The sequence below is a fragment of the Cebus imitator genome, unplaced genomic scaffold (genome assembly GCF_001604975.1).
Source record: "Cebus imitator isolate Cc_AM_T3 unplaced genomic scaffold, Cebus_imitator-1.0 Scaffold400, whole genome shotgun sequence".
Taxonomy (NCBI): Eukaryota; Metazoa; Chordata; class Mammalia; order Primates; family Cebidae; genus Cebus; species Cebus imitator.
Window position 1 is genome coordinate 812639 of NW_016107715.1, and position 25771 is coordinate 838409.

The 25771-nt window shown below is 35.3% G+C and overlaps 1 protein-coding gene and 1 long non-coding RNA gene across 11 annotated transcripts in view; both read left to right on the plus strand.

The window, feature by feature from the left end:
* The window catches only part of NKAIN2 (sodium/potassium transporting ATPase interacting 2), a 1029496-nt gene that overhangs the window by 53607 nt on the left and 950118 nt on the right, over window positions 1–25771 (plus strand). The gene's annotated exons all lie outside the window — the stretch shown is intronic.
* LOC108289356 overlaps window positions 1–25771 on the plus strand; it is a 66297-nt gene that overhangs the window by 5642 nt on the left and 34884 nt on the right. The window contains exons 2-4 of the long non-coding RNA XR_001819118.2: window positions 10578–10741; window positions 11340–11432; window positions 18186–18412. This is a non-coding gene — a long non-coding RNA (uncharacterized LOC108289356). The remainder of the gene's footprint in view (window positions 1–10577; window positions 10742–11339; window positions 11433–18185; window positions 18413–25771) is intronic.

Below are 25771 nucleotides of genomic sequence, written 5' to 3' on the forward strand. Positions count from 1 at the left end.
ACTATTATAGACCAGCCACTGTTACTACAGTTTTGTGTCAGCCACCCTTATGTGCTGCACATGCCATGTCTGGGGATAATGGAAATGAGACAGATATGCTGGTGCTTTTGCATTAAGGATGCAGTTCCTGAGTGACAAGGCTATTTGTGTATCCCGCATCTAAAAATTGCCTCACGATGTCTGAGTTCACATGGATTCATCGTAGAAAACTTGCATAAATGCCAGAGAATTAATTGCATTGCTTAGACGTATGGTAGAACTATTAAAATGATGGCTCTGTTTTGAGGAATACTAGGTTGGCCTTATTACTTGTACCCTGCAGGGTGTAAATGCAGTTATAGCAATTATCAGGGTAATATCATTTTGAAGTTTTACAATTAAAAGCACTGTACCCTCCCACAATATCTTACAAGATTTTATAGTTTTAAATTATCTATAGTTTAAAAACACCAAATTGGGAACAATGGTGAAGATGTTGCCTATATCCTTTATTTCTTTGGATTTCTTACTTTTTCACTTATCATAATGAGCTGTCAAATTTATATGGCCTATTTACTTTAGACCTTGTAATAAACCCCCTCCTTTTTTTCCTCCCAGACATGTAGAACTAATCAATGTTTGAGAATTAACTAGAAGTCTTGTAACTTTCCTGACAGCTTTTTGATCCTATAACTCCAACATTATAGATAAGTTTAAAATGTTATTGTTAAATTGAGAAGCAGTCTCAGAATATAAAATAAATTGTTTTTATATTTAACCCTCAGTTTCATAGTATTTGTAATCTAGGTTTGTGATTATTTGGTTTTCACTTATTCCTGTTTTAGTGAACAGAAGCTAATAAAATGGCTTCTGCGATTATCATCTGACGTACTGAAAATTATTAAAAGTAACCATTGGCATATAAGTGTTTCTCTTTTTTTGGATTTACTCTATATCATAAAGTTGGTAAGAGCTTTAGTTGTTGCTTTTTGGAAAAAATGCTAATAAACAGAATCTTGCCTCAGGGATATCTAGTTTACAAATTACAGCAAACCATTTAAAGATAAATTCTTAATGGATTGGAAGGAATGAAGTGTTTCTCACTAGGGGTCATGTTGACTACCTATATTTGTAATGCCCCAAGTGCTTGTTAAACATTCAGATTTGGGGCTCCACCACAGCCCTACAAAATCTTTGGGAGCTGGAGCCGGCCTCTATACTATAACAAAACCCCAGGTGGTTGAGCCTACTCAAGTTTGAGAATTGCTTGTGTCTTTTAATACCTTCCTCCCCAAATTAAATCAATTTCATCACATAGACAATAAAATAGCTTTCTGACTGATTTCTGGTACCAAAAGCATACAAACAACAAACAACATTAAACAAGACACACTGGGGTTGCTAATTTTCCTTTTCTGACTATAATAATCAAATCTTAATTGTGTATTCTTTTTTTCTAATATTTTTATTCCTCCTAGTTGAAGTATAATATTCTTAATCTTTTATTTATTTTGATAGGGAAGCATAATGAAGTACTTTAACAGTCTGAGAAAGCTATGAAGCCTCTGTCCAGAAAAATGCCTATCACATTTTTACATACAGTGTCAGGGCTTTATGGAATCTCTGTAGTTCATCATGTTCCCTAAAATAAGAAACCCTGTGCCCCTAGGACCTCATCACATAAAACAAGCCTGTGATTTAGAGATTCTTTTTTTTGCATACGTGATGATTGTTGGAGGGGCTCTTCAATGTGTGTATTATTTACTTGGCAGTCTGTAATGGTTCCTAAGGAGCTATAAGCTTGTAAAGTTGTAATTATGGAATTAAAAAAATCTATATAGTTTTTCAGATGGTTCCATAATAGCACCAATGTGTATAAACATGCAACTATGTTCTTTAAAGGTTACATTTACTCAAAAAACTGTAACAGTTTAAAAATTGTATTTTTTAAGTTTGTAGGAGAGTAAATATGGAGAAAAAATTATATTAAACCAGAGCCCATTGTCTTACCTCATATGACGTTATGACAAATTTTTACATGAGAAGACATTTTTTACGCTCAGAAATTCATTTAATGCAGCACAAAACACATTTTTTAATATAGCTCTTCTGGAGGTTCAACATCCTTAACAAAGACATGTTTAAATAACTGATTTCTTCGGAAAAAAGACCACACATATTGAAGCAGAGCACTATCAGTTGTATTCATCAGGCACACTGCAGGCCAGAAGATCAAAGCTTCTGCTTTCATAATTTCATTTAACCTCTCCAAAATGTAGTCAGCTGCCTCATATGTCAGTGCAATTGTGTTTGAAGAGTGAGAATGACAAAGATTATTGGCCTGACAAGGCTAACCTCCTAAACAAAGACGTATCAGATTTATCTGTTGACTTGGAGAGATAGTGTGAAAGTGTTCTTTCTGCAGTTTAAAGAGTGTATTAGAGAGATATGAAACTGATAAAAGTATCCACTCCTGGGAAGAAAGGAATTTAAATATTTTCACATACTATGTATAGAACTGTCCTTCCTTCCTAACATTATCGTTTTTTTTTTTTGTTTTGTTTTGTTTTGTTTTTTGTGAGACTGAGTCTTGCTGTGTTGCCCAGGCTGAAGTGCAATGGCATGATCTCAGCTCACTGCCACCTCCGCCTCCTGGGTTCAAGCGATTCTTCCGCCTCAGCCACCCGAGCAGTTGGGATTACAGGTGCCCACCACCACTCCTGGCTAATTTTTGTGTTTTTAGTAGAGACGGGGTTTCTCCATGTTGACCATGCTTTTCTCAAACTTCTAACTTCAGGTGATTCGCCGGCCTCAGTCTCCCAAATGCTGAGATTACAGCCATGAGCCACGGTGCCCAGCCTCTAACATTGTCTTTTTAATTTTTGAAACTTGCTTTACAGATGAGGAATTTGAGGGAGAGAGTATGTATGTGGAAAATAAGTTGCCCAAATTCATATGTACATTTAAGGGACAGGATAACATGGAGTTACAGAGGAATGCAGGATAGAGGTCATTAAAGCAGAAAGTACTGTTTTTAGAGCTATGCAAATAGTTCTCTCTTTAGTAGTAGAGCTTGGATGAGATTCTAGGCTGATGGACTTCAGGTCAGACTGTGTGGATCAGAATCACAGCCATATTGGGCCGCCATCAAAATCAGAGCCATATTGAGTAGGAAATGAGTCAGTTATGTGGAAGCAGTTGAAGTCAGTACTGAGAAGTTATTGAAAACAGGGGGTGTGGTGCCAGACGATTTAATTGAGACCAGTCCTGGGTAAGCAACTGTGATGGTGGGAATGGCTCTGAGGACACCAAATGCTAAGACAGGTGATCTCATTTTTCTTAGTTATTCTTATACAAAGGACAAGATTTTGCATACATCTTCTTTATAAGCACATATATGGACACATGGGTGTTTTATTATATATGTTCATATATATAACCTAAAGATATATATGTACATAAATTACTAGAATGTCTATTGTTTTAAAAGAAGAGTTACCATACAGGATATAACTACACAATTTATTACACAACTAATAATTAATGACTACACAATTAGTTCCTTTCTGTTTAATGACTAGAAATTCAATCACAAAGAGAAGCTATTCTTTTGAATTTCTGTTAGAATTCGCTGATGCTGTGAACAGATTCCATGTGATCGGTACATTTTTCCTTATAGATAGACTGTGTGGAAAGCAAATTGTATCAGTGATATGTGGGAAGCAAAATTATAATCAGAAGGGCATTATAATCAAAAGGGTATTATAATCAAAGGTTGGATGGCTCAATGAGGCTGGTCATGGCAATAATAACAGTTATATTCCAATGAGCCCACTGGAGTATTTCTGTTACCTCCACAGTGTTTCTGTTTTCTTCTGTTATAGACACACCAAGAATACATTTTCCCTGGACTTGTAAGTTGCAACATGTTATTTTAATGAGGCAGCCAATTCAGGACTTGACAGATTTCTCTAAATCTTGTCCAGCGGCATCATCAAGAGCCTGTTGAGGAGGACCATTTTAGCATGTGGTCCATCCATTTGGTTCTGTTATCCACTCTGTTTCATCTGTAACACTCTCACATTCATCATATTAGAACAGCGATTATCTAGGTATCTGCCTGTTCACTTTTTTGTTTGTTTTTGTGTCTGAGTCTCACTTTTGTCACCCAGGCTTCAGCGTGGTGGCATGATATTGGCTCACTGCAATCTCTGCCTCCTGGGTTCAAGTGATTCTTCTGCCTCAGCCTCCTGAGTAGCTAGGATTACAGGCAACTGCCACCATACCCCGCTAATTTTTGTATTTTTAGTAGAGATGGAGTTTCGCCATGTTGGCCAGCCTGGTCTCAAACTCCTGACCTCAAGTGATCCACCTGCCTCGGCCTCCCCAAGTGTTGGAGTTACAGGCGTGAGCCACTGTTCCAGGTCCTGTTTGCTTCTGAGAAGTAAATTGGCTTGTCAAAAAATGTCCCCTTTTAGTAAGTTAGCTATACTAGAAGCACTTCTACTTGAAGCACTGAAAGCACTTCTACGCTCTGGACATACAAGATGAGGAGGAGATGGTGTCTGGCCCGAGAATTTCACCAAACATCAGCAGAGCATTTACTCACCCACAAGGTGAAGCAGGAGAGAAATACAGATGGAAGAAAAGATGCACCTACCTCCCTCCTGCCGATTTTTGCAAAAATGAAAAAAAATGCTGGGAAGTATTAAAATATATATATATATATATATATATATATATATATATAATCTCCAGAAACAGTACATATAGGCCTGGGGGTGTGGATTTGATGGAAAACCAACTGCATCAGTGTGTTCCAAACTTTTAAATAATATTGTACATATTATTATTAATTCTTTTTTTTTTGAGACGGAGTTTCGCTCTCGTTACCCAGGCTGGAGTGCAATGGCGCGATCTCGGCTCACCGCAACCTCCGCCTCCCGGGTTCAGGCAATTCTCCTGCCCCAGCCTCCTGAGTTGCTGGGATTACAGGCATGCGCCGCCATGCCCAGCTAATTTTTTCTTTTTGTAGAGACGGGGCTTCACCATGCTGACCAGGATGGTCTTGATCTCTTGACCTTGTGATCCACCCGCCTCGGCCTCCCACAGTGCTGGGATTACAGGCCTTATTATTAATTCTTATTATTAGAGACAGGTTACCACTGTCACACAGGCTGGAGTGCAATAGCTCTATTTATGGCTTGCGGCAGCTTCAACCTCTTGGGCTCAAGCAGTCCTCCCACCTCAGCCTTCTGAGTAGCTGGGACTAAAACCACATGCCAACATAACTGTCTAATTTTTGTGTTATTTGTAGAAATAGGGTTTCACCATGTTGCCCAGGCTGTCCTCAAACTCCTGGGCTCAAGTGATCTGTCCACCTTGACCTCCAAAGTGCTGGGATTATAGGCATGAGCTACTGTTCCTGGTAGTAGTGTACATATTAATATCTCTTGAATTTCCTGGAGCTTTTCATATATGAAAAATTATCTCTCTCTCTTCTGACCCTCTCTCACATACTTTTCTCCCTCTCTCTTTTGTATTCATGTTTTATCTCCTTGTCTCTAATTCAGTTACACTCAGTGTTTGGCTCTTTGAGGAAGCCTACCAGAAATACCAACTCCATTTCCAGAGTGCATGCAATATGCCACGTGTGTGGCCAGGTATCTTCCCAGCATCTCTCCTGCCCACCCCAGCTCTGCCACTCAGGTGTTCTTCAGAGGTATCCTGTAGGGTCAATGGAGGATTAGAGACACTAGGTGGGTCCATATCAATAGGCTCCCAAATCTGTATTCTTCCTACACCATGTCACCCGCTGTGCCTATTAAATGATGCACTTGGGGACAGATAATGGCTTCCAGTAAGTGCTCAGTTCACAATTACCACCAGAGCCTTTAAGAGTTCCGTCTACTTTTAATAAATACTTCTAATAAATCATGACCAAAAGAAGCTAAGTAAATGTAAATTGAAGCCAGAAACAAATAAGAGGAAGTCTATTTCATTTTAGTAGCATTTTTTAGAGGTCAGAAGCAAAGCTTTCTAAATATCTGTTCAGGGTCTAATATTATATTGTATGTGTGTCCCAAATTAATTCAGTCCATAAAGGTCAATAATGTAAAATGTATTCATGTGTTCAGGTAAAAATTTATGATGTGCTATAATGTGATGGTGTTTGACTAGTTTACAGCCCTGGTGATACACCTTTGGAAGGCATTTGGAAGTGATAAAACAAGGGCAGATTTTTTTCATTTTCTTATAGAAACAGTAACCTGAAAGTCATACTAAATTTTATTGAGATTCAATCCCTAGGTAACATTAAAGTAAGTGTTTGTCTCTCTAATTCTGTCATTTTAGGGAGAAAATCTAGAAAATATGCCAATTAAACATGTAGTTAGATAATTCATTATCTTCATCTGTGTAGAAAACACTAGAGTGTGAAATGTAACCTGCACGTTTTATTTGTTACTTTTTCCTAGATTGTCCTCTAAACTGGACCTTAAGCACAGTTATATTTCACATTTTTGGTTAAATTTCTCCTCTGGTTTAATTTTCCTTTAATTTGTTTTGGTACCTGATGTATCAAAATTTTACTTATACTGTAACATTGCCAATTAGCTAGGTATTATAGAAAGCAGGAAAATTAAATAAGGTGTTAATAGATTAAACACACATGCATATGATAATTTGATGTCATTTAATTTGTATATCTGGGAACAAACTTGGAGTGAAAAATATATATTCGTAATCATTATTATTACTACCACCTTCGTTCTTCTAAAGGCTATAATAAAATCAAGACATTTTCAATCTGGATTCCAGCTTTGTCACTTACTACAGTTCAAACTTACCATCTTCTCAAATCCTCAGTTTCGTCACATATAAAATGTGAGAATTGTTTATTCATTTGTTATAGTGAGAAGTGAATGACAGAAAATACATGAAGCACTTACTGGGTTGGCCCATGCTCCCTCATGTCACTGAAGTTCACTATCTCAGAGATGTTAAAATGTTCTTCTCCAATGTCCCTGCAGCCAGTCCTTTGCAAACTCAGTTTTTTAGTTTTAGACTCTTATGTTAATTTTATTGCTCTTGCCCATGTTGATTATCATTTTCATTCCAGATATTTATCACAGCTTACGTGGACTATAGTCACTGCATCTTGGTGAGCCACTCTGTCTCCTCACTTCATCATCCCAGAGGGTTAAATACAGTAACATCTTACCTAGTTCATATTCTTTCTTATACCCCTTTTGCTGATTGAGCTCAACTGTAGCGTCTTAGCATCCATGGCCAACTACAGTATTACCTCCCAATTCATTCCCTACTATGATCTAATAAATGAAGCTTCTTTTTATTCCTATGTATTTTTTTTATGCCTTACTTTGGCTCATACTGTTCTTTCTGCCCATAATATCCATTGTTACTCTCCATTTCTCATAACCTGTCTCCATGTCAGTGCCCACAAACGCACACAGTATTGTTTTCCACTGGACTCTCAGAGCCTTTGACTTCCCTTCCCTTACGGTATATATCTTATCTTTTTCTAGGTTTATGGCTGTCAGTCATGTATCTGTCATTTTCCTTCTACTGTATGGTAAAGTCAATGTTGGGTAAAAATTTAGTCTTATTTACCACTGAGTCCCTGGGAGCAACTAGTACAGTATACATAGCAGGTAGCCAGTGAATAATTGTTTTATTGAATAGCTGCAGCTCAAAGAGCTTCTTTTTCCTGTAATTGTGTGTAAAGATGATGATATTCAGAGCATAAGCTTTAAAAATGGCTGTGCTCTATTGTCAACTGCCCTCTGGAGGAAGCATCAGAGTCACAGATAAGGTCAGAACTCTGTGGAGGCAGAGGGGGAAACAGTTATGTTGAAAGAGCTTTTAGGATAGAAGTAGATATTAAAATTAAATGATATGGATTTTGGTTTTCCGACTGGATTATAATAGTTTGGTCAATGTAGAGTCTGTCAGAAATGATCCATGTTTGTTCTAATTAGGCTTATAGATGACTGTAACACTTAATAACTTAGTTTGAACTTCAGTTTTACTTACCTATACCCATTACTCTTCATTGTTACTTCCAAATGAAGTTTTATTTTTGCCACCTTATCTTTTATAGACAATATGAACTTTTCTTTTGCGCCAGCAAATTGCATAATTAACATGTAGAGGGCTGGTATAGTCTTCTGAGCTTTTCTTGGCGTTTCCATCGGATAATTACTTAAGTTGTGATCAGATTATTTCACTTTTGAGAAAACCGTTTGTGGCTATAATGGTAACCAGCATGAAAGGTGATTACTGTGCAGGCCTCTCCGCCTGTGGGCACCACTGGGATTAGAGTTGGTACAGGTTGGTATCCTCCATACCTAAATTTCCTCCTGGGCTTACAACACCAGCACCTAGGCCCATATGCTGCTCTTAGGATAACAGTTCAGTGTGCTGAGGCTAAAAATTCTTTTCTCATCTTGTAAATTGGGTCTCCTCTTCCTCTCCTGTCCACCTTGACCCTTTCAATCTTAGTGAGGCTAGTTTACCAAAGCCCATTTTTTTTTTCTGCCACAACAATAAATCTGGCCACATGGCTGCCATGGAAGTTATACTTAATGAAGAAAAAAAAAGAGTTCAGATTTAACATTTTGTACACATCCTTCGTTCTTTCAGCTATAAAGATCAAAATAATCAAAGAAAATGAAAATCTTTTAAAGACAGATATTACTACTTCCTCTAGGCTCAGGTTTTGTTTTCTTTTTGTTGATTGCCTGCTTGTTTTCTTTTCCTTTATTTCCTGTTGGTAGAGCATGAGAAAGGTATAAAAGAATATTTTGGGATCTGCCAGCTAGTGTCTCCCAGATTTCTATAGCCTGTTTTAAATACTATGAGAAGTAGTTAGACTGAAATTGGTTCTGGTGTTGTGAACTTATATTGTAAATAAATAGGCAGGACGATGTGGATATCTTGCAAAGTAAAATTCAGTGATCTTGACTCCTCTGATTTAATATCAAATAAATCATCTTTTCATCTTTGGACTGTAAATATAAGATTTATTCATGGAGTAGCTATTTACTGACTTTCTTCCTCCTACCAAGTACTGTTGTATGAGCCGAAGATACAGAAGTGAACAAAACTGAGTCCCTATTCTGATGAAGCTAACATCCTTGTGTAGCACACAGACCATAAACAAATTATAACATGGCAAGAGAATAGTCAGAGATGTGGTGGTAGGAAGGTACATTTTCATTTAGGAAAGTATTTCTGATAAGGTGACATGTGAGCAAATTCTGAATTAAGTGAGCGAGGGAACCATGTAGATGCCTGGAGGGAACATTTTGGGCAGAGGGAACAGTAAATGTGAAGTCCTGAGGTAGAAGTAAGCTTGGATAATGTAAATTTTTAAAATGTAATAAGAATCAAAATTCAATAAATTGAGTGTAATCACTATTCCAGTGTTTTATATTTGCCTCTAAAACTAAAACGTATGCTAATTGAATCTCAGTTAACCTCCTAGAAATTAATTGGTTATTTCGAACAATTAGCAAAAACATTATATCAACCTTTAATCATTAAAATTTTACACAGAAATATCCTGGTTAATTATCCGTGCTTTGGTTGAGGCTTTATTGCATTTTTATAGTCATCTGTGCTCCAAGAATGCTTTCACATTTTTCTCTATTTCTTTTAATTAAGCTAAAACAACTGTCCTTAGAAAAGGCCATTCTTTTAGTCTAGGACCCTTTTAGTAAAAAGAGAAAAAGTATTTTTTAGAATCTCTTAAAATTGTCAATAGGTCTAACACAGCTTCTTTCAATGAGAGCAATACATGGCTACTGACAAATTAATATATAAAATGCCCATTGTATCATTGATGAAACCAGTCTCTTGGAAATTTTGGTAGTTTTATCCTGGTGTTTGAATATTTTTCAAGACATAAATATTATTAATAGATTTCAGAAAATTGTTCAATATTAATAAAAAGCTGTATCTGATACCATATCGATGTAAGGTATCTTTATTTTTAATTCATTCTAGAGAAGTCTTGATGTAAAGACAACTCTAAAATGTCATTTATTCCAGTAAGCAGTATTTTTACATTCTTTAATATATGGAAATCTTTATCTCATTTTCAATTTTTTAATAATCCTTTAATTTTTATGATTGATTTAAAAAGAGAAAGGTCATTATATTTCACTTATTTTTGCTGTATGTTTTATTCTATCTGTAAAATAAAATATTTCCAAATATGAACTTTAATGCAGTTATTTCACAGCCTGCTTTAAAAAATAGCAAAATCAATATTCTTGGAAATAAACTTCAGAATTCCAGATGGTTTAATATGTACTAGTTAAGTAACCCCTCAGGGATCACGTGGTTCCATGAGTCTGTGTCAAGCCATTGCCATTACGCCAACATCAATGGTGGTTGGAACAATCAAAGAGAAGAATGGCTTTGTTGAATATTGTGAAAACCAAAAATGCATGAATAATTTGTTGTGAGGGAAAAATATTTAAAGTGTGCAGATAATTATTTAAACAATTAATAGAAGGCAAGATTTTCAATGGTACAATGTAACAAAATGTGTTTTCTTTTTATGTTTTCAGACAATCTATGATCTTTTTGTGAAATGACAGAAAACGAGTCACTTCCAAGGGTACCCATGAATGATATAGTAGGTAGTTTTGGAGTCTATCTCCCTAGTGTAAACCATAATACAATTTATTACTTAAGTAAAGCTGACTTTTCCCCATGGCAGAAGCAGCCAGAGGTAAGTGTCCCTCATGAATTTCACTCAGTGCCTTTGCTTATTTAGTTTTCTCTCTCTCCTGTACCTTCAATGTCTCTTCTTGTATTTACTCTTTTTCCCTCTCCTTTTGACAACTCCATCCTCATTTGACTATTACACTGTCTCCTATCCTTGACAGCCACATTTCTTAAAAGAATAATTACATTCATTGTTTTTACTTCTTCAAGTGCCACTCCTTCTTCAACCTGTTATAATCTCCTTCCTAGCCATTCCAAAGGTTCTAAGGAAATAAGCTAGAATTTTCATTAGCAAACATAATACACACATTTTTATATTTGCTTCTCTTATTGTTAGCAGCATTTGACTGTGGAATCCTCCTCTTAAAACCTGTCTTATCCCTCAATTATGGTAGCCTTACTTTCTCTTATTTGCTCTCCCTCTCTGGGTTGCTGCTTTTCCTCCTCCCTCAGCAACCCCATAAACTTGGTATTTTTAGGGTTCTGTTTATACCACCTCCCTTCCCTCTTTCTAAAATTCTCATGTTCTTCCATAGTGACTTTATTTGTAACTGTGCCTTATTTAATGCTGCATACATAAATGACTTCTCATTCCAATACAGACCTTCCTTCTGATCTTGGCTATTATCTGTCAGTTCCCAAGCAAAGCCCGGGAGATGTTTCAATATTCTCTCTAACCATCCATATCTAATCAGGTACTAAGTTTTCTTGACTTTACCTCCTGAATATCTCTTGACATTAGGTATCTCTCATATGTTATCTCCGCTGGTGCCCTTAGTCATATCTACTCTCTATTAGAATAGTATAATTTCTGTAACATATGTAACACCTTGTTTTAAAAATTTGTCAGTGGCTACTTATGCATTAAGAACAAGTACATGATGCTCAGCAGACTATTATATTATTTCTGGCTATGTTTATATTCTTTTGTCACTCTACTTTCATTAGCCTTAAGAAAGTCTGGTATATTAGTTGATTTATTAAGAGTAAAAGTTATGAAATCAGATTACTTGAACTCAAGTCTAAATTCTGTGTGAATTGCACAGTTATATAGTCCTCCTAAGCCTTTGTTTCTTAATAAAAAATATCATGAGAATAAAAGTATTTACTTCACAATATTGTTGTATTAAATGAATGCTTATTAGTATGCTTGGCACATAAATAGGTACTCAAAAATGTTGGCTGTTGCTAATTATGTATGGTTTTCATGCTGTTTTATGCTATTTCAAAATGTATGCCTTAGCATAAACCATATCCCCCATGCAAGAATGTACTTTCACACCTTTGTTTCATCATTTAAGATGTACCTCAAACATTTCCTCTTCTCTAAACCTTTTTCAAAGCACACCTCATCCCAGCTCCTTCCCGTTGACTCAGATTGCTATTGAAATGAGAGCTTTTGTGGTGTTTGAGCATTTCAGTCTCCTCCATGAGGCTCTAAGTTCTTTGGAGGCATAGCTGTGTCACATGCATGTCTAACCTGTCACCATTGCTCAGGTGAGGCTAAGACTGAGACTAAGTAGATTCTCAATAAGGATTTGAAGATAAAATGACGGACCAAATAAATTAATGAAAGGCTGGGACATATGTATGCACAAATTAAGTTTCACAGGACCATTTTTCCATACTTTTTTGCCATAGGAAGAGTTTTTGTACTTACTAATTGATTTTTTAAAATTTTAAAACTGTTTATGGTATTTTTCTGAATGCAGAAATTGACAGTTAATCCATTCTTCCTATCAATAAGATACAGTCCCCAGTTGAGTTTCTTAGTTATACATGAATAGAGAGAGTGCTAATAATATCACTGGTTTAGTATAAATATATAAGTAGTATGGTTTAGAAATTAATCAAATTTCAAAATTATTCACAAATCTCTGCCTTTACTTTGTATTACCTGAATATAGGCAAAGAGAAAAAAGTTGATTACAAACTAAATTGTTCCATTAGCCGTCTCATTGAACATTTTACACATTTTATATAGAAATAATTACACTACCATGTAACCCACTATACCTTGTACTGTGACCGACTATACCTTGTACTGAGAACTCTGCATAATATTAGAAAACATTAAATTGATATTATAATTACAGAAATCATCTGGTCAGTTCTTGTTTATATTTTAGAGATAGTGAATACTTTTTTAAAAAGAAAGAAAGGATAAGCAGAAAGAAGATAAGAAGAAAAGAAAGAAAATGACCTACATGCTAAAGAAGTATGTATATTTATCAGGAAGAATTTTCTTGTCCCAAATTTAAAGTCTGTGATTGATTGGTCACCTTTAAATCCTAAAATGTCCAAAGAACTAGAAGATCCTGAATAGTTATTTGGTTCTAAATATAAAGCACTTTGAAGATAAATTGAGAAAGACATAGGCTTTTAACAAAAGGGAAAAGAAACACTTGGGAAAATGAAATTTGCTTTCAGTGGCTTTATTTGTCATCAAACTGAGTTACTCCATAAAATAGGCCCACACTTATTCTTTCCTAGATGTAACTGACCTCTTATCAGAAAGTGCGCAGTATGTTTGAGATGAAAAAGTAATCTCTAAGCTATTGCATTGGTCATTAGCTCTTTTACAGCTATAAAATGGGAAGAGATTATAGATTTTCATCTTTTAGATCAACCATCAACAGAATGAGTGGGTTTCCATCTGCAGCTCTCATACTCCCTTCTAGACCTCTAAGCCCACTCAATTGTGAATTGATTTGAAAACTAAATTATTAACTCATTATACTAGCATCCATCCTAAGTTGGAGTTTGCTCACAGAAAAAGTAAGAAGAACATCATGATTCCCCTATTATTAAAATGAAAACTGAACAAATTGCATAGGTCAGCATCTACAGGGACATATTTGAAGTTATTCAATTGGATTCATATCCATTTCTTGAATGACTGTGCAATAGCAGTGCTTTCTGCTTGTAGGGCTTTGGGAGAACATATGTGTTTCTATTTAGTTTACTTATAAAACTCTCCCAACAGGGATATTGTTCTCTATCCATGATACCCACTTAGGATAATAAGGCATTTGCGCATGGTTGATTATCAGTAAAAGTCAATACTTTAAAGGATAGCTTTGGAGAAAGCAAAGATAAATTTATAAATTTTAAGACACTCCTAAAAACCATTCTTTTACATAGGAAAAAAGGCTGTCTAAATGGACTTGTGTCTGATTTTCCACAAAAGTCTTTCCTCCATGCTGTCTTTTTATAAGTTTTAATATTTTGTCAAAACATGATAATCTCTGCAACATTATATATTGATTAACTAGAGTTGGCAATATAACATAGTGGTGAAGAGCTCAGATTCTAAATCAGTAATTGTCAGTAAATTTAACAATTATTTTTTTGATTCTATGTGCCATATGCTCATTTGATCACTGGGATTATAAGGGGTAAGAGGCAAAAATTCTTGCCCTTATTGAGCTTACATTTAGGTGATAGGGCAGACAATAGACAATATAAATAAATAAACCATATGATATTTCAAATGGTGAAGTACTATGGAGAAAATAAGCAGCCAGGGAGAAGGGAAGGCTAGTGTGTTTTGGGGAGGAGTTTGGAGGATGGAGGAAGTGATTCATTTCCACTTTGATTGATTTCTATTTTAAATTGAGTGGTCAGGGAATTTCTACTAAGATGGGAGGATTTGTTCAAAGACCTGAAGAAGGTGATATTGCAAGCCATTTAGATTTCTGAGGAATAAGCATTCCCAATAGAGAGAACAAAAATCTTAGTGCTGTCACTTTCTGTGTATGAGACTGAGCAAAGATTCATGTTCTCTAAGCTTTAGTTTTCTGCTCTGTAATATGTGGACAATCCTAGTGCCTGCCTCAAAGGAATACTGTGAAAATTAATCATACCATTATATATGTATTAGAGATATATATTAAACACCGAATAAATGTTAGGTATTATATTGTTATTTGGGAATTTAGAGTTTTTCTTTTATATCACTTTATTCAACTCCTTCACCTATTCATTAGAGCCCTGTATGATTCCCTGTTTGAAATAGGCAGCTATAGTAGAAAATATTGTATTTTTTCCAGTGAGGCAAATACATGTTAAGTACTTAAGTGTTCAAATATTCGATAAGAGAAAAATTGCTCGTGTGTATATATATTTGTGTGTGTGTGTGTATATATGTGTGTGTGTGTGTATATATATATACACGTATATATATAAATTGCTCGTGTGTATATATATGTGTATGTATGTATATGTAGATACATGTATATATATATACATGGCAAAAATACTTGTTTATACATATCTATGTAAATAAGTTATTATATATATATATATAAATATATATATATATATATAAACAAGTCTTTTTGATATGATCTCCTCTTTACTGCCATTTCCAACCGTCAGAAGCACATCTTCAGCTCTTCAGCTATCTTTCTTGATATTTGCTCCATATACTTCAAGTGGCATGCTTACATTGCTGATTCTTGATTTTTTCAATTTTACATATTACATGTTCATTTCCCACCACAAGAATTGAGGATTTGGCTCCTTTCTGCCATCGGATATGTCTACTTTCAATGTTCCCATCTTACCAGTATAATTATGTCATACTTTTTGTTAGATCAGCATTGTTTGGTCATGTGACTATAAAGTACTATCCACAGCTGTACCATAAACATTTTTGGGTATCTTTGGCTTTGGTTCTTTTTTGTTATTAATGGTCTTTTTTTATTATTGATTTATTTGTTCACCACTTCATTCCTGAAATTCTCCCTTAGAAATATAAATTTCGCTGAAATATGTTCCAGTCTGTCTCCTCTTAGTTGCTGCTTTTTGGAGATTTCCTTGCAGGAGCGTTTCAACTAGCCATAGTCTGACCTGACTGTTCCCCAGGTCTGCTTCAGAGCAAACCTTCATCACCATCACTTCCTAGAGACCCACTTTGCCTCACCTTCCCAGTTGAATGCTGTTTCTGATACCCCATATGTTTCCTCTCCTTGCTTTATTCTCGTTTTAAGAGTGTACATATCCAAGAGCTTCCGGAGAAAAGGGGTAGGGGAGATATATTTGGACGCTTTTCACATCTGAATATCTGTTCCACTTACAATTACATAGTTACTGGATATAAACTTCTTGTGTGGAAGTAATTTCCCCTTAAGATTCAGAAGTTCTGCCTTTTAGCTTCTAATGTTGCTATTCAAATATCTGATGCTATTCTTATTTTTTAAAAGTTAAACATTTTATTTAATTTAAAACATACAAATATTCATTCATTGACTGGTATTTTAATTGTAAAGTCAAGATTATTTCTTTGAATATGAATCCCAGATTGAATTTTTTTGTAATCTCACATGAAAAACACCTATAATGTGTTATCTATAATTTGTTTCCTTTTCTTTAAAGTGGAGTGGATTATAGATTTTTCATTTATTGACGTGCCCCTTCCAATTTTGACATCCTTTTAAGTTATTCTTTGTATTCCTCACTGCTTACCTAGTGTTGTGCTATTCTGATAGCAGCACCAATAATTATACTTGTTTATTATTAATTTTTCATATTTTATTTTGCTTCTATTATTTGTCTTAGGTTGAATTATTCAGAAATAGAATCTGAGGTGAGGATTCAAGTAAAAGCAATTTATTAGGAAGTATTCCTAAGAAAAACTGCTAGGAAAATGAGAAAGTGGGCCTGGAAAGGAAGAAGTTCACACATGAGTATAATATCAAGGATAATGCCCTGAGGAAGCTTTGGAGACAGTGCAGAGCACACCTTAGAATTATTTGGGTCACTAGCAGCCAGCCAGGTTGGTTACTGCCCTGTGCATTTTAGTCATTGGTTAATGATTGCCCCAGAAGGGCGTAAGTTCCCAGGCTCTCAGGGGTCTTTGGCAGGATGGGATTCAGCAGCTGGAGATACCTTTCTATGGAAACCCATGAGTACTGGTGTTGAACTGAAAGCATAGCAGGTACTGGTGTTCATGATGATGGTTGAACATGAGGATGTATGAGCAGACTACTGACTGGATTTGCTACATTATTTTATAAAAATTAGCTAATAAGAACGAGAGGTCTTGTGAACCCAGTACAGCTCACACAAAGATGAGATGATAGTCAGTAAGAATGCTGAAAGCAAGATTACTTTGGTCTCAATCAGGCACTCATTGCCCTTAAAATCACTTGGCTCCTATTTTTGATTATGGGGGAATAAAACAAACTAAGAGATGTTTGTAAGTGCTGGATATATTATCAAAATTATCTAAAAAGTAAGTGTGATTGATTCTGGAACTCTAGTATTTTTAGCTTTCCAGGAAATGAATCCTTATTATAACACCTGAAGTTTTTACTGGACAATCATATATTCTTGTATCACACATGTTTTTAAGACCACCTTATTAATGTTTTAAAACAGTTTTTGTTGCGGGCTTACCTTGTGCTAGGTACAATTTTTGTTGTTGGAGTTAAAACTTTGAGCAAGATAAAGAAGGTCTCTACTCTGATGGAACATAAATTCTAGTGGGATGAGACCATGAACAAATAATGAGTAAACAGAAATATCTGCTAGTGATAAGTACTATAAAGAAAGTGAAATGGAATGAAGTGATATAGATTTATGTTCAAGGAGGACCCCTCCCACACTGAAGAGTTAATGTATAATCTAAGGCAGGAATTATAAGAAAGAGCCAAGTATGGGAAAACCTGAGGAAAAATTACTCCAGGGACAGGGAACACTGGTACAAAGAGGAGTGAGGCTGGTGTGTTAGAAAATCCGAAAGAAGTTAATGTATTTGGAATGTCAGAGCAAAAAGAAAAGATGAAGTTCAAAGTAATTTAAGGCCAAATAATGAAAATCCTTGTAGGCCATGGGAAAGAATTTTGTGTTTCTTTCGCTTTAAGAGTCATGGGAAACCACGAGAATTTTAAGCAGTGTAATGACATGATCTTTATGTGTTTGAAGGTTTCTCTGAAAGCATATATGGAAAATGCAGGCAAGAGTAGAGAAAGGGAAACTTTCTAGGAGGGCATTTCTTTATACTGAGACATCATATTGAAGTCAAAGAGAAATAGGCAGATTCTGAAAATTACTTGGGGGTAGAATTGACAGGTTATATTGATGGAGAATAGAAAAGGGACTGAGGAAAGGTAAACTCTCAGATTCCTAGGTGTTTGTCAGGAGAGACTAGATGGATGGTTGGACCATTTTCTGATCTTTCCTTATGCCTGTAATTATCAAGTACGATTGATTTTAAGCAGCATTGCCGTTCTCTTCATTGTGTCTAGAGTTTAGCTATAGGTAAATGCACGTTGTTCATTCAGACCTTTGTGCTTTGTGACTGATGATTTTTGGCCTTTTCCTGGTTTATTTATTTACTTATTTATTTATTTTTGGTTAAAACAATGTTTTGACATACAGGAGAAGCAAGAAAAAAAATCTGCTAATATTATGCCATCTGCTCCTTTTTAATTTCTTTGAAGGAAATTCTCCAAGGAAATGTCTTGTCTCATTGATGCCCATTTTATTGTCAAAGACCATTACATCCCAGGTTTTCACACTGACCTGTCCTGTGGCCATCAGAACTGGCTTACTGGAGACATCTTTTTCCATCATGGAGAACACTTAGCTGTGTATCCTGCCAGACTTCTAGGAAGGAGATGCTTTCCTTGCCTCTTCTGCTGAATTCAGGCTGAATTCCTAAATTCTGGTTTGTGACACCATTGTATTATATTGTATTTGTAACTCAGTAGATTCATTATCTATTTCTGATTTTAAAAATTACATGAGAAACATTCCAAATTTTCTGGTTAATTGAAGTAATCTCTTGTTTTTGAGTACTAGACCCTGATCTCAGAAGCATGCCCATCTGTTTACAGTCATGACTGGGAAAAGGCATGAGTAGGGGGAAATGGATATTGTACACCATCATTACTGAATGCATTTCAGCAGCCATGTGAATTAGAGTAGCTCTTGATAAAGAGCCTGAAGGAGATTATTATTTTGGCACTAAGTGAAATAATTCTTCAGAAACTAAAATACTAATGCAATTTTTAAATATAATTCACTTCTCTAGCAATATATATTTTTCAGAATATTGGTTCTTATTAAAATGTGATGTAAAAATATGTGAAAAAAGGTTCACAAAAATTGAATTGGCCTATAATTTTTTTTAAAATCATTTCTTCTGATTATAAAAATATGTCTACTGTAGAAAATTGAAAAAGTAAAGAAAGTCATATAGGAGAAAATAAAAACAACTTGTAATCCCACTGCCAGAAGACAACTGTGGTTACTATTATTGGATAATTCTTTGATCTTTTCTCTATATACATACATACATACATCTAGACAAAATATATAAATAATATTTTAAACTATGTAGATATTTTAATAATTTGAGCTCGTACTGTTTGTACTATTTTATACTACTTTTCCCTACTATTATAGGTGCACTGGAAAATTTAATGATTGCATTATGTTTTATATATCATAATATATTTGTCCCATTTCCCCATTTGGGGGCATTTAAATTGTTTCCATTATTTTTAGAAACTCAGGTTGTTCTTCCATAATAAATAATACTAAAATGAATAGTTTTATAAATGCATTTTAACAGGTTTTCTATTTCCTTATCACAAATTCCTAAAATGGAGTGATTTGTTTAAAATGTATAAACATGTAAATTTTCTTTTTATATATTAGCAAATAACTTACTACATGCATAAAAGTATGATATGCCTTGTTAATTTTTGCCAACTTGATTTTTAAAAAATGTAGTTTCCTTCTTTCATTTTGCCTTATTTTCATTATTGGTAAGGTTAAACATTTACTCATACATTTATTTACCATTTGTATTTATTCTATGATGTGACCATGTGTTTACACATTTCTTATTAGTGTTTTTCTTGGGTTATTTATATTTTAATGATTGATTTGTAAAGTAGGCATACCTTTCTCATATTTGTTTTTAAGTATGTTTTCTAATTGGACTTTGCTTAAATTTCTCCAAAACATTCTTGATAAAGAGAGGTTTTAAGGTTTATATAATTAAACCTATTTGCCTTTTTTTGTTTTTTTTGTTTTTTTTTCTGGTAATTTTATCCCATATTTTAGTGCTTAGAATCATTGAGCTGTGGAAAACATTTATGTGTCTTCTATAGCTTTACTTTTTAAAATCAATATAGAATTCATTTGATTTACAGTTTTGGATATGTTAAAATATAATTTTCTTTATTGTATTTTTATTAAACTTCCCTATCTTCATTTGTTGAGTAATTTGATCCTTTGTGAAATTTCCTTTACAAAATTGTTTTTGTTATTGTTAGTATTACTATGTGTTAGTGCATACCAAGTTCATATATACCCCAGGAAGTTTCAGGACAGTCTCTCAGTTCTGTTATTCTGTCAATTCTTGTGTATGACCACATTGTTAAAATTGTTTCAATATGTGTATATACATACTCAAGTCATTTTTTGATACGTTTAGCTATTTTTTGTTTTAGCCTACCAGATAAAATAGTTCTAAGACCATATATATTTCTTTCACTGGAATTTCATTAGATTATACTGGTAATCTGCATCTCAGAAGTCTGCCTGCTCATACATATTTGCCACCCCAAAATATACAATATTCCTTCATTCAAAATTATTTTTATGATTCTCCATAAAATTATTATATTTTATATAATGTATCCCATCATGTTGTGATACATCTATGTCGAATATTTTAGGTTATTTATGATTTTTCAGCTATTTAGACTTTTTCTCGTTTAACGAGCTTTGTGTATACATAGCTGTATTTAGTAGGGATTTTCCAGAGAACAGTACCAATAGGATATATATATATACACAGTCATACACACACACACACACACACACACACACACACACGATTTTTTATAAAGAGTTGGCTCACGTGTTTATAGAGGCTGAGAAGTCCCAAAATTTGCTCTCTTGCGCAAGCTGGTGACCGAGGAAAGCCAGTGGTGTAGTTTAAAAGCCTAAGAACTGATGAGCTGTTGGTGGGGATTCCAGTTCTAGTCTGAAGGCCTGAAAACAAGGAGTGTGGAGGGCAGCAGAAGATTGATATTTTCAGCTCAAGCAGTCAGAGAGTGGATTGAACCTCTTCTCCCTTTTTATTCTATTCAAGTCCTCAAGGGATTGGATGCTGCCCACCCACGTTAGGGAGGACCATCTGCTTTTCTCAGTTCACTAATTCAAATGCCAATCTTTTCTGGAAAGATTCTCATAGAGTTACTCAGAAATAATGTTTAACCTGTGGCCCAGTCTAGTTGGCACATAAAATTAACCATCATACTAGCGTAAACATTAATTACTTTAAACTTTTTCTTGTCTTATTAATTTAAATATATAACTTTTTTTTACTTATTTTTCAGGCTGAAAAATTACCCCAACATATTGATAATGTTATCTTCTCATTTCTAATACTTTTTGCTGTTCCATGTCTGGTACCATTGGCTAAAATTTCTAGAAAGTTATAATAACAACTAGAAATGTGTTTTTGTTTTGGTTCAGAATTTATTAGAAATCTCTCTCTTGTTTTTTCTTTTGATATTCTATGGGCCTAATATTATTTAACATATAAATTATTCTATTTTTATTTTCCCAGGGAGTGCATTTAAAATCAAGTATTCATATTAAAATTTATTAAATGCCATTTTAGTTTCTTTTGAATTTGTCACTTTTTCTTTGACCTGTTACTATGCAACATTTGCTAGGTAGATTTCTGAATGTTAAACCATCCTTGTATTATTGGGATATTCCTTACCTGGTCATAGTAGCTGAAGCTTTTAATGTATTAATGAATTTAGAATACTTATATTTTATTACACATATTCATCTATAATTGGAATTTTAGATGGGTATATGGAATGCATGGGAAATAGATTTCAAGCCAGCTACAGTCCTTCAGTGGTAATAATTCTCAATATGTTGAGAATTACTGCAAAGTTGCAGGATCCGTCCCATGTACTCTAGGTAATGTTGGAATGTGCTAAGTGGTGACCGCACGTCCTGTAGGCTGAGGTCTGTATTTGCAATCTTGTATCTTTCATGTCTGCCTCCTCCTGCTCCTGCCCTGTTCTTTTAATGCTATTTTGAGCAAATGTTGATGTTGGGAGTGGAGTTATGCTTCATTGAATTAATAGTTAAGTTTTTATACACAGTCAAATTATGTAGCATGGACTTTAAAATAAAATTCTGAGAGGTTTTCAGTAAACTTATTTTCTGGGGTGATTTTTGAAAGTAACTTTTAATAGTAACTTTTGATAATTATTTTACTGTATTTGTTTATTCAATTTAGTTAATTTTGGCTTTTAATAATTTGCAATTATCTATATTTTCTAGAAAAATACATAGTATTTTCTGAGGTAATTTTTCCCTTATCACTTCAAAATAACTTTCATATATACACTTTTCCATTTCTTACTGAATTAGTCATTTCCTCCCTTTTATTAGGTTTGACTATTCTATTATTATTTTTTAAAGACATCAAACCTTTATTCAGTCAGCTGTCAAGACCTGTCATTGTCAACCTTTTAATTTTGTCTGGACTTCCATTTTTGTTGTATTGCCATTGATTTCTTCAGGTTTGCTTTTATTTTTTTTATTTTATTTTATTTTTTTGATTTTTTTTTTTTTTTTTTTTTTTTTTTTTTTTTTTTTTTTTTTTTTTTGGTTTATATTACCAGAGCCTTTAAAAACCCTTTTCTTTCAGGCTAGACACCATGTTGTGTTCAGGGTAATTTTTCAAACTCCAGATATGATAATATATTCATTATTTTAAATTTTGAATTCATCTTTCTCTTCAGGATAAACTTCAAGTCCTGTAATATGGTTCCACCCACTACTTCTGCTCTGAATGCTGCCTGTCTTTGAACTGTTTCCTTCCTTCCTGTACTCTATGGTTTGGCATTGCTGGACCTGTAATGCCCATCTCTCCCCTGCCTCTCCTTCATTCTCCCTTCCTACCTGCCCCTCCTCCCTGCACCACTCATAGCCTTGCCTACCTGGTGGTAAACTACTACTCAGAAGTTCAATCAAAAATGACTTTTGCATGTTTGGTTTTCTTGCCCTCACTCTCAGAGATAGTACTTTTTCCTATGTTCTTCACTCTGCTTTTTTTTTCTATTACAACAATGAAAATGAGTGGCTTTTGTTTTTTTTTTTTTAGAAGACTGTTTTCTTTAAAAAAACCTTTTAACCTCTAAGGCTTAGAAAAGAAATAGTATATACTATGACATGCAAATAATTTTATTGAGAGTTCTCATGATTGCATTCCTTTGCTAGGCATTGTCATGTTCTTGGGAGCTGAGTCAAATTGTTGGGGCTAGAAAGTCATCACAGCTATTCCCTCAGTTCAAGATCAAATGGAACTCTAAATAATCCAAATGCTTTTTGTGAATATGCCTCATGTCTGCTGCTCAGATGTGTCTATTCATGTAGTATGGTTATCTTGTCTCAAATAGATAAATCTAAAGGGTATAGTTGATCTGTAATGCAGAGTTTCATATTCTGTCCTGTATGTTCTGGCCCATCCCCTTTTGTATTGGGGTGAAGGCTAAGTTGCTATAACAAAGAAACAAATCTGAAATACAGTGGCTTTTAAGAACATATCAATTCTCATTGCCCATGTAATAATCTTGAAATGAGTGCTCCTGGTCCTTAACACAGCCCTGCTCCTGGTGGTCATTCAGGAGCTCAGATTCTTCCTACCTTGTCTTTCCACTGTCACCTAATGACATGTTCAAAACTAGAACACAAGAACCTCAGTGCTCTAGCTAATAGAAAGGGGGAGCTCTGTTTTGAGAGCCCCCAGCTGAAGTAGGGTTCCAGTACCAGAGCAACTGGCAACCCTGCCTTCAAGGGAAATAATGGGGTGCTGGACAGACATGGGTGTTTCCGGTGTGTCTTTCACAGGATGCTTCTTTGACACAGTGGATAACCTGATGCCCCTTTGTCCCACTTTTGACCAGGGGATCCCTCACACTGACAACCTGTTAATATTGGCAGACACCCTTATGGCTCTTGTCTGACCTGTGTTCAGTTTATGCTTGCCTACATTTCTCTGGTGCTGGGAGCCTGACCTCATGTTTTCCCTGTTGTCTTGAAGAAAGCCCAGGTTGGGGCAACCCCTGGTTCTTCAAATGGAAGGAGAAAATCCCACATACCACTACTGTAGCAAAGAAGTTCAAAGATTTTTACTTAGAGATCCTGGGCAAGAAGGGCACAGTGACTTGTGTAGAGTCGGGCAGAGTCAGTCCAGGGCAGAAGAGCACGAGGCATCTTGCAGTATATATAAGGGACTAGAGCATGGGTCATTAAGTTATCACTATGTACAGGATAAAGCAGGAAATCAGGGAGCCCAGTTTGTTAGGCGAGAGAGGAATTATCTCTGTCCTCTGGCTTGTGCCATTTGGGTATGGCCTAGAACTGGAAATATGTCAAGGTCGAGTGAGCCCTGCTGCTGATATAAGAAAGTTAAACTTCAGGCTGGGTGCAGTGGCTTGCACCTGTAATCTCAGCACTTTGGGAGGCCAAGGTGGGCAGATCACAAAGTCAGGAATTCAAGACTAACCTGACCAACATGGTGAAACCCCGTCTCTAATAAAAATACAAAATTAGTCAGGCAAGGTGGCAGGCACATTTAATCCCAGCTACTCGGGAAGCTGAGGCAGGAGATGGGAGGCAGATGTTGCAGTGAGCCAAGATTGCACCACTGTACTGTGGCCTGGGCGACAGAGCGAGACTCTGTCTCAAAAAACAATAAATAAATAAAAGAAAGAAAGTTAAAATTCCATTCAAAATGAGTGCCAAGTTTACATAAAATTATAAGAATTCACTACAGGATCCCAGGCCCAGAAATGGCACATGTCACTTCTGCTTGAATTCATTTAAAGAGACCTTAGTTACACAGAAATACCTGCACGGGAGGCTTCAAAATATAGCTTGGCAGCTGTACCACCATTATTGGTGAAGGAGAGTATGGACGATCCGCTAACCACTGCCATCACACATCTCTACTCCAAGAACTGCGTGTTTGGCAAGAATAATTTGGGCCTTAATGTATTAAAAGGAACTCTAAAAAGATGGAAGCACAGAATGTATCATTGCCTTTATTTTAAAACTACCAGTTAGTTAGAACTTGTCAGAATAGAAACATTGCTTATTTAATGTATCTCAATATGCTTTGGTTGAATCACCTGAGCATAATCAAAGGTTGAAGTACTGGTTTTCAGACCGTATAACCATAAAAAATAAAGGTGTTTACTTTTAAATTTTTCATCTTCAATTACTCTGCAACTGTAAGAAAGCTATCTTTGATAGAGTGGCAAATATTTCTCTGAAAGCAACTAATTCAGAGAGATTCTTTAGTCAGTTTTAGTGTGAAAGAGAATTACCAGATATAATTCTGTCAATTTTCATTACAGTTGTATTAAAGGGTGGGCAAGGCTGTGAGCAAGAAAAAAGGTTAACAGGAACCACTAATCATGTACTGAGTTAGGTGTGTGGCTAGGGATTTTATTCTTCTTCTTCTTTTTTTTTTTTTTTTGTCGTGAAACTGAGTTTCCCTCTGTCACCCAGGCTGGAGTGTGGAGTAGCACAATCTTGGCTGACTGCAACTGCTACCTCCCCAGTTGAAGTGATTCTCCTGCCTCAGCCGCCCCAGTAGCTAGGATTGTAGGCAGCCACCAACCACTCCCAGCTATTTTTTCTATTTTTAATAGAGATGGGATTTCACCATGTTGGCCAGGCTGGTCTCGAACCCCTGACCACAGGTGATCCTCCTACCTCGGCCTCCCAAAGTGCTGGGATTAGAAATGTGAGCCACTGCACCCACCTGCTAGGGATTTTATTCTAAAGAATGAGTCAGAAAAATAGAAACAAGTTTGTAAATAGCAAGAATGGTTTCCTCTCTTCTGACTGAATGAGAATCCAAGTAGGGCAGAAGGACAAGCAATACAATATGTTAAATGAAATGAGGCAGTTTACAGTGAAAACCGATGGAGTGTATCTAGTGTCAAAATTTGGATTGCTCGGTAAGGAA